The 22,275-nt window shown below is 40.3% G+C and overlaps 1 protein-coding gene across 3 annotated transcripts in view; it reads left to right on the forward strand.

Moving 5' to 3' along the window:
* Positions 1-20,076: 20,076 nt before the first annotated feature.
* The window catches only part of PKIA (cAMP-dependent protein kinase inhibitor alpha), a 100,443-nt gene continuing 98,244 nt past the window's right edge, over positions 20,077-22,275 (forward strand). The window contains exon 1 of one of the 3 annotated variants that reach the window (XR_003514474.1): positions 20,077-20,470. The gene's annotated coding sequence lies outside the window, so the exon portion shown is untranslated. Of the gene's footprint in view, positions 20,471-20,586; positions 20,780-22,275 lie in introns of those variants that run through there. The other 2 variants (XM_027561238.1, XR_003514473.1) reach the window with 2 other exon arrangements.

Below are 22,275 nucleotides of genomic sequence, written 5' to 3' on the forward strand. Positions count from 1 at the left end.
TTAACTATTATGTGAATCATGGCACCATTCACTGAAGAAGAAAAGACTTGCAGCGTGGGACAGTTTGGAGGAAGAAATAATTGAAATTTAATTTTAGACATCTTAATTGTAGAGATGTCGAGCAGGGTTCCTCACATTTCTCCATTGAAAAGAATCACTTGGCGAGCTTATTGAATATATGAATTATCAGCTTTTCTGCATGAAATTCTGGTTCACTAGTCTGAGTTGAGCATAAAGTACTGGATTTTTCACACTACAGAAGAAAAAAAAGAATTGACAATCCCCATAAACTGATACAGAGTGACTTCCTACATATATTAAAGACTAAGTTCAAAACAGTATCTATAGTATGCTATTTTTAATGTAAGGAAGAAGGGACTATAAGAAATTGCCATGTATCTGCTCATTTGTTCAAAAGGAATTGCCGAAACTATAAACCAGAGGCTAGTGTAACTAACTGATTGTGTTCAGGAAGTAGATGGAAACTGGACAAAATGAAAGGAAGAATGTGAATGGGATATTTAATAGAAAGGATGAGGAGGAGATGTATACCTTTTTGTATGCCCGTGCCCCGGCTAAGTAGCTTCAGTCATGTTGGACTATTTGAGACTCCATGGACTGTAGCCCGCCAGGCTTCTCTGTCCATGGATTTCTCTAGGCAAGAAAACTGAAGAGGTTAGCCATTCCCTTCTCCAGGGAATCTCCTGGACCCAGGGGTCAAACCCAAGTCTCTTATGTGTCGTGCATTGGCAGGTGGGTTGTCTACTGCTAGCACCACCTTGGAAGTCCCACCTTTTTGTATAATTATGATTAAAACAATGAACATATTTTTAAATATCCAAGTAAATAAATAATGAAAATCATCCAAAATTTTGAAATAGCCTAAAAGGGAACACAAATAGTATCAAATGAAATTAATTTTACTACAAACAACCAAAGCACACTAAAGGGGGTAGGAAAGAACTAACCTAAGTAACTTTGGAAAATAATATTTTAATATTCTGTATTTAGACATACATTTAATGCATATTGGAAAACAAAAGGCAAAAAGAACTATATAGCAATATTGGAATTTTTTGCAAATTTATTTTTCAGAGGTATACAGGTTGATCATTTTCAAAGCTGTATAATGTCACCCTACTTATTTAACTTATGCACAGAGTGTATCATGCAAAATACTGGGCTGGATGAAGCACAAGCTGGAATCAAGATTGCAGGGAGAAATATCAATAATGTTAGATAGGCAGATAAACCACCCTTATGGCAGAAAGTGAAGAGGAACTAAGAAGCCTCTTGATGAAGGTAAAAGAGAAGAATGAAAAAGCTGGCTTAAAACTCAACATTCAAGAAACAAAGATCATGGTATCTGGTCCCATCACTTTATGACAAATAAAGTGGAAACAATGGAAACAGTAACAAACTATTTTCTTGGGACCCAAAATCACTGCAAATGGTGACTGCAGCCATGAAATTAAAAGACGCTTGCTCCTTGGAAGAAAATCTATGACAAACCTAAACAGCATTTTAAACAACAGAGATATTACTTTGCCAACAAAGGTTGTATAGTCAAGCCTATGGTTTTTCGACTAGTTTTGTATGAGCTGGATAATAAAAAAAGGCCGAGTGTTGAAGAACTGATACTTTTGAATGTGGTGTTGGAGGAGACTCTTGACAGTCCCATGGAATGCAAGGAGATCAAACCAGTCAGTCCTAAAGGAAATCAACCCTAAATATTCATTCATTGGAAACACTGATGCTGAAGCTGAAGCTCCAATCCATTGGCCACCTAATGCTGAAGCTCCAATCCATTGGCCACCTAATGCAGAAGCTCCAATCCTTTGGCCACCTAATGCAAAGAGTGGACTCATTGGAAAAGACCCTGATGCTGGGAAAGATGGAAGGCAGGAGGAGAAGGGATGACAGAGGATGAGATGGTTGGATGACATCACCAATTCAAAGGACATGAGTATGAGCAAACCCTGGGAAACGGTGAAGGACAAGGAAGCCTGACGTGTTGCAGCCCATGGGGTTGCAAAGAGTTGGACATGACTGAGAATGACTGAACAACAGCCGTGAATTCTAGAATTCAGCAAATAAATAGATTGTGGATGATGATAATCAGGTTTCTAATTATTAAAGGAAAGATGTAAGAAAAGATGTACAAATAATGAAAGGGTAATGGAGGATAGAATAAACCCTGTGGTGTTGCATTGGAATAAAGGTACCAATTTGATTATATATAGATAGATAGATAGATACAAATATCTACAGGTGTGTGTGTGCTAAGTCTCTTCAGTCCTGCCCAACTCTTGCAACCCATTGTAGCTTGCCAGGATCCTCTATCCATGGGATTCTTCAGGCAAGAATAATGGAGCAGGTTGCCATTCCCTTCTCCAGGGGATCTTCCTGACCCAGGGATCGATCCTGCATCTCCTGTGACTCCTGCATTGCAGGCAGATTCTTTACTGCTAAGACACCAGGAAAGCCCTATCTGCAGATAGGTAGGTAGGTAGATAGATATGTGTGTATGTATACACATACCCACATAGATAATATGAAAACAGAGATATTTGTATATGTTTATGTATTCATATGTATGTTCTTAGCTCTGTATAATGAAGGGGCAATGGGGTAGCTTAGGCAGCAATAAGTACACCTCATACTAAGATTCTGGTTTCTAAATACCATTATTAATGCAAGGAACAAGAACTCCATGGAGAAATGACTAATTCAAGGCTTAGACAGAGAAAAGTAAAAGATGGATTTGAAGAATTTTATAATGCCAGAAAGTAAGATATTACTCCAAAAATTGTAGGAAAAATGAGACAGCTTGAAGGAGTACCAATAATCAAATATGGAACACTTTGAGAAACAAAATAATTAATGATAATGATGGATTGTAACACATTGACTAAAATTAATATCCACAAGTTCACACTGAAATATATATACATCTCAGTGTGTGTGTATATATATATATATATATATATAGGAGTAAGCAACTTTGCAGCTATTATTATAGCCAAGTCTTCAAAATTCACACCACCAGTAGTAATGAGACTTTCAGATTTCTGGTACCTCTAATGTAGTACACTGAAAAGGGCAAACATCTCTCCTGAAGTGTTTGCATTAAGAAATACGTACCCTCAGTCTAACCAAGAGAAAATATCAAACCAATCCAATTTGAGAAAAATTCTCTGAAATAATTGACTAGGATTTTCCATTATTTCAAGGTCATAAAAGACAAAGACTGAGGAACTAGCCTAGATTTAGAGAAGAAAGAGGAGATATGACAAGCAAATGCAATATGGGGTCCTGGATTTTAATCAGTACTACAAGGCAATAGGCAATCTCTGAATGTGATTCTATAAATTTGTTAGTAGCATTGTGACAATGTAAAGTTCCTGGTTTTAACAATCATACTATAGTCGTGTCCGACTCTTTGCAACACCATGGACTGTAGTCTATCAGGCTCCTCCATCCATGGGATTTTCCAGGCAAGAGTACTGGAGTGGGTTGCTATTTCCTTCTCCAGCGGCTCTTCCTGACCCAGGGATCAAACCCGGGTCTCCTGCATTGCAGGCAGACACTTTACCCTCTGAGCCACCAGGGAAGCCCCACTATAGTAATATTAAGTGTTAACATTTGGGGAAGTTGAATAAAGGGTACATGGGAACTTATACTGTAATGTTTGAAGTTTTTTGGTAAACTATATGAAAACACATAAAAACTTGGTTTGAACATTTCTGAACCTTTTTTCTGTTTCCTTGTGGAATAAAGCTGCTTGTTTAGGAATAATATTAATTCAGTGGGGATAAGATTTATACTGGACCAATCACAGGACTTCCCTGGTGGCTCAGTGGTAAAGAATCCACCTGCCAAAGCAGGAGACACGGGTTCGATCTCTGGGTTGGAAGATCCCCTGGAGAAGGGAATGGCAACCCTCTAATATTCTTGCCTGGGAAATTCCATGGAAAGAAGTCTGGAGGGCTACAGCCCAAGGGGTTGCAAAAGGGTCAGACACAATTTAGCAACAAAACAACAACAAGAAGTCTTAACATTCATGGAAAAAAAAAAATCCATGGAGTGTGGCAAAGGAGACATCTTTGAATGGCCATTTCAAGGCATCATATACTTAAGTATCACAATGAATGAAATGCATGAGCTATACACATTTATGAGGCTTTGAAAAATCATAGAATCATAGAATTTTCTCACTGTAAAATTTCTTTCTTACATTTCCAACTTCTTAACATCAAGTTCTGTTACAACACTTCAGTGACAGGGAGTTCACGTTCTTAAAATACAGTTTACTTTATTGTTGAAGGGTTCTAGTTATCAAAATGTTCATCCTTTTATTAACCTAAATCTGTCTAATTGGTCTAAAGTCTTCAGTGTAGGACAGTCTAACTTCTTTTTCATAGGACAACTCCTGTAATAGTTTAGAGCCATGGTCACATTCACTTCTTCATCTCTTCTATTCCCAGTTCCTTCAGTTACTTCTTATATATTTTAGATTTCAGACAGCTTACTGAATTGATTGCTTTATTCAGCATAATATTATCATTCATTCGCTGAATGTGGTTCAGTTTAGTTTCAGTAGCTCAGTCATGTCCAACTCTTTGCGACCCCATGAATCACAACACACCAGGCCTCCTTGTCCATCACCATCTCCTGGACTTAACGCAAACTCATGTCCATCGAGTCGGTGATGCCATCCAGCCATCTTATCCTCTGTCGTCCCCTTTTCCTCCTGCCCCCAATCCCTCCCAGCATCAGAGTCTTTTCCAGTGAGTCAACTCTTCGCATGAGGTGGCCAAAGTACTGGAGTTTCAGCTTTAGCATCTTCCTTCCAAAGAACACCCAGGACTGATCTCCTTTAGAATGGACTGGTTGGATCTCCTTGCAGTCCAAGGGACTCTCAAGAGTCTTCTCCAACACCACAGTTCAAAAGCATCAGTTCTTTGGTGCTCAGCTTTCTTCACAGTCCAACTCTCACAGCCATACATGACCACTGGAAATGTGGTATTTCAAGCCTAAAAGGAGTTGTTTACTATTCTCTCTAGAGAATTCAAATGTAAAAGGTCCAATCAACCAATAATTCTTTACTTAACATGATTCATATGTACTAATTGATAAGGGAAATTAAAAATTCAAATTATCTCATTTTTTCTTTTTTCTTTTGGCTGTGCCATGCAGCATGTGGGATCCAAGTTCCCCAACCAGGGATCACATCCATGCCCTTTGCAGTGGAAGCCTGGAGTCCTAACCACTGGACCAACAGAGAAGTCCCCAAATTACTCATTTTAAAGAGTGATTAGAGTATGCACTTACCTATAATGCACAGGAATTGTGAATTTTTGGGGGGAGGCATCTAAAGTGAAAGTGGAGAGTGAAAAAGTTGGCTTAAAGCTCAACATTCATAAAACTAAGATCATGGCATCAGGTCCCATCACTTCATGGAAAATAGATGGGGAAACAGTGGAAACAGTGTCAGACTTTATTTTGGGGGGCTCCAAAATCACTGCAGATGATGATTGCAGCCATGAAATTAAAAGATGCTCACTCCTTGGAAGGAAAGTTACGACCAAGCTAGATAGCATATTCAAAAGCAGAGACATTACTTTGCCAGCAAAGGTCTGTCTAGTCAAGGCTATGGTTTTTCCAGTGGTCATGTATGGCTGTGAGAGTTGGACTGTGAAGAAGGCTGAGCACCAAAGAATTGATGCTTTTGAACTGTGGTGTTGGAGAAGACTCTTGAGAGTCCCTTGGACTGCAAGGAGATCCAACCAGTCCATTCTGAAGGAGATCAGTCCTGGGATTTCTTTGGAAGGAATGATGCTAAAGCTGAAACTCCAGTACTTCGGCCACCTCATGCGAAGAGTTGACTCATTGGAAAAGACTCTGATGCTGGGAGGGATTGGGGGCAGGAGGAAAAGGGGATGAGAGAGGATGAGATGGCTGGATGGCATCACTAACTCGATGGACGTGAGTTTGAGTGAACTCTGGGAGATGGTGATGGACAGGGAGGCCTGGCGTGCTGCAATTCATGGGGTCACAAAGAGTCGGACACGACTGAGCGACTCAACTGAACTGAACTGAGTATTGCCCTGTTGCAGGGTGCAGGAGAAGCTTCACTGATGCTGCCTAATGATGTGTGCGAGATATCCTGATATTTACGAAGAAATTAGACATTCAAAAGAATTCTTTGTTCTCAAAAGACATATATATACAAATTTTCGCTTTGCTCTCTATTTTTGTGTTTCTCAGTCTTATTATTCATCTATTGGCACTTAAGTGCATTCACTAAACTGCATCATAAACTCAAAGTAGATTATTTCACTTTACCCTATATGAGATTATTATGCTTATCAACCAATATTTGAGCTCTTAACATGAGCAAATCATCTAACCTGTTAAGCACAAAAGGACAGAGTATGGAGTTGAAAGTGCACACACTTAGATTTGAACAAATTAGTAATCCTTCTAAGTCTTCATTTTTGTACGTGTAAAATCAGAATAATTACAACATTGAACTCATAAGGCAGATGACAGAAAACATCTAGGTGCTACATACAAAAAGTTTATTTGACTACCTGGAGAAATATCCATTCACTATTAACATGATGTGCTAATGATGATGATGTTGATGAAGCTACCAGCAGGTGTTCTTATTAGGCCTGTAAGAATAGTGAGTAAGGCACAAGATCATGTCTGTGTACATTTGCTTTCTAAAGCCTCACGGCCTTTGCCTTCTCTCTGGCTCCACTCCTCATCTATTTAAAGATCTCCCAGGGTAGCTCAGGTCTTCTCTTCTATGAAGTTATTCTGAACTACTCCTCTAGAATGAACTTAAAATATGTTGCTTCCACTTACATCAATTTACATCAAGTACTAACTTCTGCAGTGGAATGTAATTTCAGTCTTTGTCTCTGAACCAACTTGCAGCTCTTTTGAGGAAAGAAACTGGACTTATTCCTTGAAACTAAAACAGTGCCAATCATGTAAGTCATAAATGTCAAGTTCAGCACATTGAAGTTATTTTTTCCTAATATGTTAAAGAAAACACTTTAGGGAAAATCAGACTCCGTGTTCACACAGTCCTAAGAATGGACCTTCTTATAACTTGTATAATTCTGTATGTAGAAAGTGAAGATTAATCGATGGCAGACTTTCCTTTATTTACATGTATATAATCTTAAACTAATTTAAGAAAAGGCATCTCATCTTACTGAGTTAAGTTAAAAACATTAAGCTTCTTAAATATTTAACTAAGAGTAAGACCAGCTTTCTTCACAATTCTGTGTTCTCAAATTTTAAACATTTTTTACTATCATCTTCCAGATTCAGTTACAACGTGGTTCTTAACATAACCCCAAGTTTTAAAACTAATGAAATAAGGTTAAACATCTAGTGATTTCAGCCTCTTTTGGTGAACCTCAACATTTCTTCAAAAATAATTCCCATTAACAATATCTACTCTTTCAGCCCTTTTTCTCTAATAAAAACAAGAAAAAATTAACAGGGACAGTTCCAGAATCATCCACGAGGGGGCAAATATGCCTCACATACACACAATGAAGCGAAAACGAGTAATAAACTAGCTTCTTTGGTGACTCAGACAGTAAAGAATCTGCCTGCAATGCTGGAGACCCAGGAGGCGAATAATAAACTTGCTATATTGAGAAAAAATGAAAATGGTATCAATAGAGAGATTTGACCCATATTAGAAAGAAAAGATGTTACATATCTCTTTGAAGATAATATATTTGTTGAGCTTTTACATTTTACTCTTATTTTCAGTGCCAGAAGAACACCTGGAGATTAGAGTTAGGTGTAACAGTGGACAAATGTCTCTTTAGAGATAAGCAAAGTACTTGAAAACACTGAAAGCTCTATTATACTTACTTCTATTCGAACACCTTTAAGATTAAAAGTAGTCTTGCAAAATGCGTTTCTAACAGACTTTATCAAAAATGCATACCTCACCTCAGATAATGTCACTGACATAAAGGTCAAGAAATTGCAGTCAGGAATTTAGCAGAAAGAAACACAGAGAATTCCTGTGTAACAGAGTGAACTGTGGAGGTTCTAACCATGTTTGTTCTTACAATCCCACTATCAGTCCACATTTTCGGCTCTTGTGATCCAACATGCAGTTAAAATCAAGTATAGAAAAAGAAGCAAATAAAACAAGTGTAGCGCTCAAGGCCTAATTCCCAAGTTCTCTGCTCTCCATGGTTAGAACACATGGTCCGCCGTTAGAATCACACGTCCATGTAGACTCTCTGAGGTCCCTTGGCCCTCACTCTCAGTTCGTATTGGCTGTGCAAAATGCCAACCCCAGTGAAATGGAACTTGATGCCAATTCAGCATCTGTGCCAAACACCTAAACATGACTAGAGACAAAAAAAAAAAACAAACCCCAGCAACCTTGCTAATTGGTCTCATTTAAATTCACATTCATTTATCCCATGTGAACTCTTAGTACTTATTAGAAAACTGACTGCTTACTCAGTTCTCTTTTCTTCTGTGCTAGACAACAATTTTGTAACTCCTCTTTCTTTACGTCTATAACATGTCTTCCTGTCTCTAAATTCTTAGCTGCTTCTTGTTTCACTGAGACCACAGGAGGGATCAGAATAGAACGTCTATGAACTCCAAACATCCAGTCTGCCTCCCTACCTGGGTCTATCTGAAACTTCATGTTTTGCCTTCCCTCCCCCTTTAGCACAAGACATGTATGTCTTCTGTTCTAAGGCAAAACCCTCTCTTTTGCACTGGATCTCTCATCTCTGGCTTAATCTGGGATTTTTCTTCTATCGTATCTCCTCTTCCCCGAATCTTCCATTAGTTGTTCTCTACCAGATGTTCTCATTAATATACAAAGATCTAATACCTTCTGTCTTAAAGGGAAAAGAATTCTTTCTTTGTTCCCATATCAGTTCTAATCATTGCCCCATGGCTCCACTCCTCTTTATAGCAAACTATTCAAAAAAATGTAGCTCTTTTTCTCACTTAACTGTTTCTCCCACTTATCTGTTTTTGTTCTCTCCACTATAAAGAAACTATTTTCTTCTCAAGGTTATTAGTGATATCTATGTAAGGAGATCCAACCAGTCCATTCTGAAGGAGATCAGCCCTGGGATTTCTTTGGAAGGAATGATGTTAAAGCTGAAACTCCAGTACTTTGGCCACCTCATGAGAAGAGTTGACACATTGGAAAAGACTCTGATGCTGGGAGGGATTGGGGGCAAGAGGAGAAAGGGAAGAAAAAGGATGAGATGGCTGGATGGCATCACTGACTCAATGGACGTGAGTCTGAGTGAACTCCGGGAGTTGGTGATGGACAGGGAGGCCTGGCGTGCTGCGATTCATGGGGTCGCAAAGAGTCGGACATGACTGAGCGACTGATCTGATCTGATCTGATGTTTCCACGTCCTGTATTAAATAATCAGTTCTCATTTTAATCCACTAGTAGGATTAATAGTCACTTCTCTTCCTTCTGGGGCTTCCCTGGTGGCTCAGAGGATAAAGCATCTGCCTGCAATGAAGGAGATCCAGGTTCGATCCCTGGGTTGGGATGATCCCCTGGAAAAGGAAATGGCAACCCACTCCAGTATTCTTGCCTGGAGAATCCCATGGACAGAGGAGCCTGGAGGGCTATAGTCCACAGGGTCTCAAACAGTCCGACATGACTGAGCGATTTCACTTTCACTTTCTTTCACTTTCTCTTCCTTCTAACACCTACCACTTGGCTCATGGGATCCTGCTACTTCTCACTTCTCTTCTCACTTCTTATATCCTCTGGTGAATCCTCTAGATATTAGACTGTCTCGTGGTTCAGTCCTTCAACATCATCTATTCTCTGCCTACACCTACTTATAAAGTGATTTTATCTTTAAATCTAAAGACTTTACATACCATGGGCTTAATCACTCAGTCGTGTCCGACTGCTTGTGAACCCATGAACAGTAGCCCACCAGGCTCCTCTGTTTATAGGATTCTCCAGGCAAGAATACTGGAGTGGGTTGCCATTTCGAAACTTCTCTATTTACATACCATGATGATTTACAAATTTTCGTCTAGAGCCATGATGTCTCTTGCTACTGAATTTCAGACGAGTATATCCAGTTGTCTACTTCACATATTCACTAAGATCTGATAGGTATCACAAATCTAGTTTGCTCAAAAGTAGACCCTTAATCCTCTAAAATTCTCTTATGACCACTGCCTTAAAGGCCCTAAATTATTTTTTTACTCACTTAACTTTCTAATCCCATCTTCTTAGCAATTTCCCCTTTGATTTTGTTGTTGTTCAGTCCCTCAGTCATGCCTAACTCTTTGCGACCCCATGGGCTGCAGCACACCAGGCTTCCCTGTCCTTTGCCATCTCCCAGAGCTTGCTCAAATTTATGTCTATTGAGTCAGTGATGCCATAACCAGCTCATTTCACTTAGACAAACTATCCCACCAGTCTCTGAAACACAGGTAGTATTAGCACAACCATCTACATATGCCAAGCCTCTTTTTCCAATGTTATTCATATGGCTTGTTCTCACACTTTTTTCAAATCTCTACTCACATGTTCCCTAAACACCCTGTATAGTTGACCCAACCCTTGCATCACTATGCTGCTCCTTCATGGTCCTTTCTACCAAATAGCAGGCTGTATTTATGCATTTATGGTCATTTCCTCCTACTGAAAAGTAAGCTCCATGAAGAAGAGATCTATTTGTTCACTCCTGTATCTCTTGTGTCTAAAACAGTGGCACAAATTAGACACTCCTTCAATATCTGCTGAATAAATGGATATCAACTTGACTGATGACCAAGCGCATTTCATCGAAACTTGCTTTTTAATTAAATTTAAACTTCTTCTTTTTATTAGCTTAAATTTGATTTGAAAAATAGAGACAATTATTTATAAAAACTATTCAATAATATATTTATTGGGACTTCCCAGTGGCTCAGTGGTAAAGAATCTGCCCGCAGTGCAGGAGATCTGCAAGAGATGTGGGTTCAATCCCTGGGTGCGGAAGCTCCCCTGGAGAAGGAAACGGCAACCCACTCCAGTATTCTTGCCTGGAGAATCCCATGAACAGAGGAGCCTAGTGGGTTTCAGCCTATAGGGTCACAAAGAATTGGACACGACTGAAGTGACTGAGCATACACACACACAGAATCTATTTATTACAATAGAAAAGTTTTTTCAAAGCGTATGTTTCTCCAGGAGAGATTTTGGTTTTAGTTTTGTCAGATTCTTTAAAAACTTGAGGTTAAGAAATTTAAAAATCATTGGCCTGATTGTTTTATTTCATGACTTCACAAGATAATTTTTTTTAAAAAGAGTTTATTTGAGAATTAGTTACACCACACTATTGAATATATCATACGCCATTTACCAAGCATCTCACTTAAGTAAATATATGCATTTTACAATTGAATCTAGAGTTCCACCTACAGAATACTACCTGTATCATATAGATATGGTATTATCTGGCAATTCCTCACCAATAAAAACAAGGTGAATTTTTAGCAATGTCTAAAGAAACAGTTTCTATTCTGTCTGTAACCACTTTCCTTCTCTCATTTTCCTATTTCTGCTATAGATATTCAATATCAAATACCAATCTTCAGACAGTGATCATTTTCTAATACTCCTATATCAGTGCTTTCATATTAATGCAGAAAATTAAACCTACCTATAATTACCCGAAAACAGTTCTATTTCTGTTACTATAGATTTGCTATCCCTGAACTACATTTGTGCATAATTTACATGATATACTTTCTGACCTCATTGAAAAGGCAGATGTTTGTCATTAAATTTTTAGAATTCTGTAGAACATATTTAATCAACTTAAGCTGAGCAGCTATTCCCCTCAACACACATAAAAGTACTATTATTATAGAAATCCTCTTCCTATCCTTTCTCATAAATCAATTGCATAAAACAAAATTGATTGTCTTGGACTAAGCGCTCGATTCTTTCCTAGTTAACTAAGTTTCTAGCTTAGTTAGGGCAGACCCCTATGCAGTGATGAGGGCAGGAGACCTGGCAGTCAGTGGGTGACAGATGCATGGGCCAAATCACCCTGGCAACTCCTCTCCATAATAAATCTGAGGAGCTAATCTCTACTAAATTGTTAATGCCTGCTAATGAGATACTGGATACAGGGTTACTCCTTCAGATAGCATATTTGCATTTTAATGAGTCTTTTCTGGAAGGACTCCTTAACCCAAAGCAGTGGTTCTAATGCTGACAGCTTCAGGCAGGGAGAGCCTCTGGCTCAGGTTTCATATTGTCTGTCCATTGTGGAAACTCATGGTATCTTTCACTATTCCACCTCTAACTTCAGGATATCAAATGGGAAGCATTGCAGACCTCAAAGTCACAATCTGAAGATTGTTTTGTTTTGTTTTGTTTTTTCAAAAAACAAAACAAAACAAAAAGGATTGTGCAATGAAAAGTCATAGATTAAAAAATTGATCTATTTCACCTCACCTTAGCCATTACTCATTAACTTATCTGGCATATTGCTGCATGTCAAGTTGCAAGCACACAGATGCAAACCCTACATGTTGATGTAAGACATTTATCAGTTCACTTTGTAATTTTCTGTTTACCCCTATGTCTCTTGCCATGGTACAGTATCTGAAGCAGTTAATTCCTGCCATTTGATAGCTTTAATTTTTGCTTTTCCCCTAGCACCCTCAATACTTACTGACTTCTATGAATAAAAAGAACCAGGCATACATATGTCTCTTTCAATTATGGTTTTCTCAGGGTATATGCCCAGTAGTGGGATTGTTGGGTCATATGGCAGTTCTATTTCTAGTTTTTTAAGGAATCTCCATACTGTTCTCCAGAGTGACTGTATCAATTTATATTCTCACTAACAGTGCAAGAGAGTTCCCATTTCTCCACATCGTCTCCAGCATTTATTGTTTGCAGGTTTTTTAATGACGGCCATTCTGACTGGTGCAAGGTGATACCTTACTGTACTTTTGATTTGTATTTCTCTAATAATGAGCAAAATTGAGCATCTTTTCATGTGTTTGTTGGCCATCTGTATATCCTCTTTGGAGAAATGTATATTTATGTCTTCCACCCATGTTTTGATTTTGGGTTGTTTGTTTTTCTGGTATTGAGCTGCATGAGTTGATTGTATATTTTGGAAATTAATCCTATGTCAGTTGTTTCATTTGCAATTATTTTATTCCATTCTAAGGGTTGTCTTTTAATCTTGTTTATTGTTTCATTTCCTGTGCAAAAGATTTTAAGTTAAATTAAGCCCCATTTGCTTACCTTTGTTATTTCTATTACTGTAGGAAGTGGGTCAAAGAGGATCTTGCTGTGATGTATGTCAAAAAGTGTACCCCAGTGTTCATTACAGCACTTTCTACAATAGCTAGGACATGGAAGCAACCTAGATGTACATCAACAGATGAGTGGATACAGAAATTGTGGTACATATATACAATGGAATATTACTCAGCTATAAAAAAGTATGCATTCAAGTCAGTCCTAATAAGGTGGATGAAACCAGAGCCTATCATACAGAGTGAAGTAAGTTGGAAACAGAAAGACAAATATTGTATATTAACACATGTATATAGAATCTAGAAAGATGGTACTGATGAATCCATTTTCAGGGCAGCAATGGAGACGCAGACATAGAGAACAGCTTTGTGGGCGTGGTGGGGCGGGGGGGAAGAATTGAAAGAATAGTATGGAAACATATACATTACCATATGCAAAATAGAGAGCAAGTGGGAATTTGCTGTGTGACACAAGGAGCTCAACTCAGTGCTCTGTGACAACACTGAGGGGTGAGGTGAGGGTGGGAGATGGGAGGGGGGTTCTAGAGGGAGGGGACATACCTGTGGCTGATTCATGTTGATGTATGGCAGAAACCAACACAATAATATAAAGCAATTGTCCTACAATTAAAAAACAAAGAAAAGCACCTGGCAAGAGTACTTTGAAGGATGAAGGAAACTAAACTATTATAAGAAACTCCAGTAAGTACAACTTCATAGAATTAAAACTATAGTAGGAAGGACAATATGGTATGTTATGGGATTGTCCCAAATTACCACACTTAATCCCCACTTCCACACACAAATTAAAAGACATAATTAAACATCTACTTTGGCTCTTATGGACAAGCCTATGTAATAGCCATTGTTCTCCTTATTTCAAAAAGAGAAAACACCAGGCTATGAATGGTAGGATCCCACGCCCAGTCTCTTCAACCACAAAACCCCTTGCCTTCACAGTCATCCTGGTCTTCTGGCTTTCCTCATCTTCTCATACTCCTCTTAACATTACATGAACTTTTACCTCCAATACCTGATACCTAGCAAGTCCTTCAACTAATTATAAATTATTAAGGCTTAGCATGTTCTCTCTTTCAAGGTATTTATTATTATTTCTTAACATCTGTACCAGATAACTTCACATCATCTGATTATAACCTCACAATAATCTTCCTGCAGTTGAGATTCTAACCTTCTTTTTACTGTGAATCCCTTTGACAATCTAGAGAAGCCCATCTAAATCTTCTTAAAATAACACTTTTAAACTTATAAAATGTAATATATAAATTTCAAATAAAACTAAATGCTACTGTTTAAAATATTTTAAAATTTTATTTACTTTGGCTGCACTAGGTCTCTGTTGCTGGCTCTAGTTGCAGTGAGCAGGGGGCTATGCTAGTTGAAGTGCACAGGCTTCTCATTGTGATGACTTCTCTCGTTGCAGAGGATGGGCTCTAGGGCATGTGGGCTTCAGTTGTTGGGGTCCTTGGACTCAACTGCTCAGCTGCATGTGGAATCTTCCCAGACCAGGGATCAAACTCTTGTCATCTTCATTGACAGCCAGATTCTTAACCACTGGGCTACAAGGGAAGTCCCTAATTACTAATTTTTTAATGCAGTTATTAGAATAACTTACAAACAAAATTTGTGATTTGGAAATGTATCGGCATTTAAACTCATTAAATAACAAGATGTAACAGAGATTCTATTAACTACTATACTTAAAAATAGTTGTTGTGGGCATAGGTTAACAATTCTGATACATGTGCATGGGAATCGAATAATTAAATAGATGGTGGATGGTGGAAGCCACATTTCTCAATACTAAAATATGAATTTATGGATAAATAAGAAGAGAAAGCTAAAATAATCTGTTAATGGATTATAGTGCAGATATCAGTATATACTCAGCTCAATATAGGTGTATCAATTTGTTATTTAGTCACTAAGTTGTGTCTGACTCTTTGTGACCCCATGGACTATACCCACTAGGCTCCACTGTGCATGAGATTTTCCAGGCAAGGATACTGGAGTGGATTGCCATTTCCTTCTCCAGGGGATCTTCCCAGCCCAGAGACTGAACCTGCATCACCTGCATTAAAAGTCAGATTCTTTACCACTGAGCCACAGGGAAGCAGATATATTAATAGCTATATACAGAAATATTTATTGATATGTGTATATCCATGGGTTAGTATAGACATATATTTCTTTGCTCTCTCAGTTAAGAGAACCTAAAGAAATAATATCCCATTAACAATCAGCACATCTAGAGCCCAGATTTTGGTTTCTATTACCACTCTCCAATAAAAGGAACCAGTGTTCCTTAAAGAACTGGGGCAGGAAATACACAAAATGAGCCTGGAGCATCTTCTGGTACCAGAAAGTCAGAAAGTGTTAAACACACCCATACACACACACGATAAACACTAGTACATACACATACACATACACACACACACATCCAAAAGGTGTATGTCAAAAAAAGATAGGCACCAGTAGAGAAAGCTCCCAATGGTGAGAGCTGGAACAATTTAAACAACAAAATAAAATACTACTGGATTATAACCCAAAGTATAAAATAAATATTCATGTATCTATACTGATATAAATAAACAATTGAATTAATTAATATTTAGGGGAAAATAGAACTTCCTAGGTGCTTCAAGTGGTAAAGAACCCACCTGTTAATTTAGGAGACATAAGAAATGTGGGTTCGAACTCTGGATTGGAAAGATACCCTTGAGGAGAAAATGACAACCCACTCCAGTATTCTTGCCTAGAGAATCTCATGGACAGAGGAGACTGATGGGCTACAGTGCATCAGTAGTACATTACAAAGGGTCGTACACAACTGAAGTGCCTTAGCACACAGACAAATCTGCTATGCAGAAGAATTCCAAATAGTGTATGTACATACTCTGTTCTCAAGGAGGTGAAGCTAAACTCTCCACTCCTTGGGTGTGGGCTTCAAATAGTGACTTCCTTCTAACAAGTGAAGTATGGAGGGGTGAAGGAGTAACTTTACCGAGGAGAAATCTGAGACACTACCTCAGCCAGGTTATCAAGGTCAACATCAGCAGTCAAATCACAATGATAGTATGTACCCTTGATCTGATGTTATAAAAATGGCACTTTATCTGAGTGTTCTCCCAATAAACCATAATCCCAGTCTGATCATGGAAAAGCATTAGACAGATTACATTAGTGAGGTATGCTACAAAATCCTTGATCACTACTTCTCAAACCTGTCAAGGTTATCAAAGACAAGAAAAGCCTGAGAAACTGTCACAGCCTGGAGGCGCCTAAGGGACTTGATAACTAAAGGTACCGTGGTGTCCTGGATGGACGCCTGAAACAGAATGAAGGACGACAGGCAAAAGCCGAAGAAATCTGAATAAAGTACAAACTCAGGTTAATATTATTGTATTAATATTGGCTAGTTACTTGTAACTAAACTACTTTTATAGTGGAAAGTGTTAATAATAGAGGAAACTGGGAATGGACTACAGGAGAATTCCAAACTATTGTTACAGGGAAGAATCTGTTTCTTTTACTTTACCTCTGTTTCCCATCTCTTTTATTTACTAAAAGGCTACTATTTATACATAATAGCCTGCCTCAGGGAACCCTGCCCTTCTACCTGAATGTTAAACCAAAGTGTCTTTGTTCAGGGAAACACCTTGACTGTGTCCACAGGAGAATGGTGGCTTGGTTGCTATGTCCAACTCGGGACCCGACGGACTGTAGCCCACCAGACTGCTCTGTCCATGGGATTCTCCAGGCAAGAATACTGGAATGGATTGCCATTTTCTCTCCAGGTAATCCCCCAGACCCAAGAATCGAACCCAGGACTCCTGCATTGCAAGAAGAATCTTTTACCAACTGAGCTAAAAGGGAAGCCCAAATGAGAACAGCTGCAAGAAATAAGAAATTAACACATCTCTACCCTGAGGCTGGTCATTCCAGGAGATATTTGTGAGATAAATGGCCTTTTTACTTTACTTCCTCACTTTTTGTGTTCTATAAAAGAACCTGGAATCCAGACCCTGGTAAGATAGGTATTTTGAGACATTAGCCTGCCATTTTCTTGGTCTGCCAGCTTTCTGAATAAAGTTGTTACTCCTTTCCTCAACATTTCGTCTCCCAACTTATTGATCCGCTGTGTAGTGAACAGTCTGACCTTGGACTCAGTAGCACTATCTTAATTTTTTCTGTATATCTAAAACCATTCTAAAAATATACAGTCTATTTATTAAAATAAAAAACATAATGATGATTTGAGTGTAACATCAGGAGTGATATAGCCATGCGTTCCTGGAAATAAACTCACTCAGAAGGACAATGCAGATAGTGGAGTGCAGTTTATTATACCGGCAGGCCCGAGGCACAGTCTCCTTTTAGCCAAGGACCCGGACCAGTTTTTGTGAAAACCTTATATACCCTAAGTGTGTGTGCACAAACCTGCCTCCCCAAATTCCCTGAAACTAGCTTGAACAAAGGAAAAAGAAAGATACAATCAAAGTTAACCTGTGATTCATACGGCTTAAGCCTAGATAGTTAATAGTGGATAATTAATAGGCCTGTGGTCATACCCCAATACGCATAATAGAATGTATGATTCTATTCAGTTACACAGATAATTCAGTTCTGTTCAGTTCAGTCACTCAGTCGTGTCCAACTCTTTGCGACCCCATGAATCGCAGCACGCCAGGCCTCCCTGTCCATCACTAACTCCCAGAGTTCACCCAAACTAATGTGCATTGAGTCGGTGATGCCATCCAGCCATCTCTTCCTCTGTCGTCCCCTTCTTCTCCTGCCCTCCATCCCTTCCAGCATCAGGGTCTTTTCCAATGAGTCAACTCTTCGCATGAGGTGGCCAAAGTACTGGAGTTTTAGCTTTAGCATCAGTCCTTCCAATGAACACCCAGGACTGGTCTCCTTTAGAATGGACCGGTTGGATCTCCTTGCAGTCCAGGGGACTCTCAAGAGTCTTCTCCAACACCATAGTTCAAGAGCATCAATCCTTTGGCGCTCAGCTTTCTTCACAGTCCAACTCTCACATCCATACATGACCACTAGAAAAACCATAGCCTTGACTAGACGGACCTTTGTTGGCAAAGTAATATCTCTGCTTTTTAATATGCTATCTAGGTTGGTCATAACTTTCCTTCCAAGGAGTAAGTGTCTTTTAAGTTCATGGCTGCAATCACCATCTGCAGTGATTTTGGAGCCCCCCAAAATAAAAATAATTAGGGTATTCTTTTAGGTGATTGAGAGCCCCGGGGCTCTTCCTTCCGGGGGCCTGGTTTTCCAGTTGGTATGTCGTTTCCATAGGTACTGATCATAGAGCTCAAAGTCCACAGTTCGGCCCAAGATGGAGTCCTGTTTTCAGGATAGAGCCTGTTGTGTTTCCTCCTTCAGGATACTTTGAGATAGTTATAAAAACTGCAATAAGAAATTATCTGTGACATATACTAGTGACAAAGTCACAGGCATCCCAATACTTTTGTGGTTTGATGTCTGCATTTATAGTTAAAAGAAATGCTAAACATTGTTTCAGCTAGAGATTAGTGAAATCAAAGATGTAATATTCCCACCCAGGCTACAGACACCTTTTGATACATATCCCCTGCTCTTTGGTGGTATTCATGGTGTAATTTTATGAAAGTGAAGCTCAGAGAAATGAATTAGGTTGTTTTAGCTTGCATTCTAGGATCCAGAATCCTGAGTCTCACTGGATTCTGTTTGCTACACTATCTCCTAATTTTGGAGCCGCTAAACAGAGGTTTGGGGATTCTCCCTAGATCAAGCCTTGGCCTTGTGCAATTACACTCTTTAGGTTTCTGGACAAATTCAAGCCTAAGACTGGCCTAGACCTGTTATTGTTGTCCATTCACTAAGTTGAGTCTGACTCTTTACGAACCCATGGAGCGACTCTGGCATGCCAGACTCCTCTATTCCCCATTATCTCCCCGAGTTTGCTCAAATTCACGTCCACTGAGTCTTGGCGCTATTTAACCGTCTCATCCTCTCCTGACATCTTTTGCTTTCAATCTTTCCCAACAATAGGGTCTTTTCTAATGAGTCTGCTTGCTCTTCACATCAGGTGGCCAGAGTATTGGAGCTTCAGCTTCAGCATCAGTCCTTCCAATGAATATTCAGGATTGATTCTCTTGACTTACTTGATCTCCTTACAGTGATGGGCAATTCCAAAAGGAAGGTGAGTATAAGAACTTCACTCACAGAACCCGTGTCCAAGAGCCTTTCTCATTGGGACTAACTCAACATTGGGAAAAGAAACCCTGGTTTAGCTGTACAGAGGACATCTCTTTGGCATTTTTTTTTTTCTTCTAAATCCTCAAATTGTTGATCTAAACAGCTTAGGAGTGGGAGGGAGAATGGAAGACTAAGAGAGAGACAGAGATACCTGCCAATTTAAAGAGAGAAGGGCTTATATGCATAGATGCTTATATTATTCCCAAAGCAATTCTGATAAAAATCCTTTAGGAAAGAAAGAGATGCAGCCATCTGTTAATGGGGATTCGGCTTCTTTGTTTCCAAATGTTATAGCTCTCACCAGAGCAGCCATCCCACGTGAGGCAGGGCTGGTAAGGGAGGTATTAGAGGGGAAACATCTGTTCGCTAAGTACTCTACTGAACAGCAACAAAATCCTGGGCCTCCCTGTCTTTGCTTGAGTGCTTTCTCTAGCTGGTCCTACTTCTCCACTCCTCTGGGAGTTTCCTTTTGCATTACGTAGGTGAGAGAGCAAGAAGTCCTGGCTTTCATAATTGTGAGTGGTTTGACTGTGTGTGTACGTGCGCGAGTAGGTGTGTGTGGGCGTGTGTGTGTGTGTGTGTGTTGGAGGAAAGTGGAGCCTGCTACAAAGGGCTTAGAAATCTAGTTGCCAATTTAAAATATTTTCGGAGTGCTTGAATGCTAGCTCCAAAGCGAATCCCACTCTCAAATTCAGCAAAATGAACAATACTGATAAGGAAGATGAAGAGGGTGGGAAACCCACACGCCGGAATGGAGCTGTCCATGAGGCGGCAGTGACAGGGGAGCGCTCGGGGGAGAGGCGCTCTGCAGAGAGAGTCTCTCGGCTTCTTCTCTCTCGGTCCACCTTCCGGCGACCCTTCTTCGGTAAAAAGCATTCATAGCAAATAATCCGAAAGCCGGGAACCCGGGAGATTGTCGGGCGCAGTTTCTGGGCGCGGGTGCCCGCAACCGGGAGAGGTCCCTCTCCCCCCGCGGCTGGCGCGGAGTGTGGCGATCCGGCCCGGGGCGGGGGATGACTTCATGCGGCCGGAGCTCGGCGGCGGGAGCGGCTGCAGCAGCTGGCAGGTGGGGTGGGGGCCGGCCGAGCTGACCACGCAGCGCCCGGCGCGGCGGCACTGCAACCCGGGGCAGCGGACGCCTGGGACGTGCGCTGCCTCGATCGCACCCCAGAAGGTAAGCTGCCGGGCTATCATTAGCCTCGGCCCCGCTGCGCGGTGCTCTGCGCTCGGTTAATGATGGGGTTTGTGATACCCTGGGAAGAAGGCGATTGTCCCTGCTGCGTTCTGTATTGGGGTGAAGGAGCAACAATTGGAAATGTTAATCAAGTGCTTGGGATCGGAGGAGCGGTGTTTTCGGGCAGACAAAGAAGGCGGTCAGTCTCTATATTCTTATTAAAGATAATCGACCGTTGCAATGCCAGACTCACTTAGATATTGAAAGAATATTCAAAATGTAAAATAATTTTGAGTTGCACTTTTAACGTTGGTGCCTTCAACCTTCGCTTGGGTGTTTTCTGGTTTGTGAGCAGCAGGTCCTTGGCAGGAGCCTGGAGAAGTCATAGAAAATCTTCCCTCTTCTTTTGCCTTCCTCCGTCTTCCCCCTTTCCAGTGCTCAGAATGGGTTCCATGTACATTTCGACGTCAAACGCCCGCTTCAACACCTAACCCTTAGAAAGAGTCTCAGATTAGAGGTGAAACTTGCCTTCTGGAGTTCAGGTTGGGTTGTGCAGCACTTGTCTCCACTTTTCCCTTCATTTCTCTTGTCAATCATTTAGTTGATTTTTTTCCCCCCGTGGATGCTGTAGCTATCCACCGGCCAGCTCTTGTCAGCCCCTGTCCACCACCTCTTTTCCATGACTGATTTTGTCAAGGACTCAGAAAGGGCATTGCCCTCCACCACGTTTGGATTGTTACTTGTGTCCTTCCCCCAAATACAGGGCATGAAAATAATCCTTTCAGTCCAGTACCAACATGGTTCCCGATAACTCGCTTCATTGGAGTCACTGCAGCTACCCTAGACGGGTTTCGAGGACAGCAGAATCCGTTGGGCTGTGAGAAAGAGAGCTAGCTATACCTAACGTATTTTGCTCCTGTGCCTAAGAATAGGTGGGAAGTAGGGATGTGAATGCCAGCCTATCCCGTTTTTCTTGAAGCCTTTTTAGAAGGTTGTGAGACACCTAGCTGGGTAGGATATGAAGCAAGTCCTCCGGACAAAGCAAGCACTGCGTTTGTCCTAGGATTCCCCCAATACCTCAAAAGAGTTTCCGGAGGCTTTCCCCACAGGCAGTGAGAAAGCCAGGGGAGCTGGCCAGTCTAAGCCTCGGGTTATTGGGGCATCCTCAAGTTTTTAGGGGTTCCGACCTCGGATTTCCCCACAGACGCCTTGCTACTGAGCTCAAGTGCCCATTCCTGTGGCCCACCTAAGGACGTGCATTTGAATGATATTCTGTTAAATGGTTAAGATGGCTGTGATGGGAATTGCAAATGTGCCACTTCCCCGATGGAGAACAGTTGAAATAAGCCGAACTGTGGTGTCTGTGTTAATAATATTCTATTTAGAAAGACATTTATTCTCTTTACATTTGAAATTATAGAGACAGTTTGACTTTGAAGCCCTGCAATTTTAACACATTGAGAGAGGAGATCAATGAAAAAGAGGACCAGGGTTTT

This window comes from Bos indicus x Bos taurus, chromosome 14 (assembly GCF_003369695.1).
Source record: "Bos indicus x Bos taurus breed Angus x Brahman F1 hybrid chromosome 14, Bos_hybrid_MaternalHap_v2.0, whole genome shotgun sequence".
Taxonomy (NCBI): domain Eukaryota; kingdom Metazoa; phylum Chordata; class Mammalia; order Artiodactyla; family Bovidae; genus Bos; species Bos indicus x Bos taurus.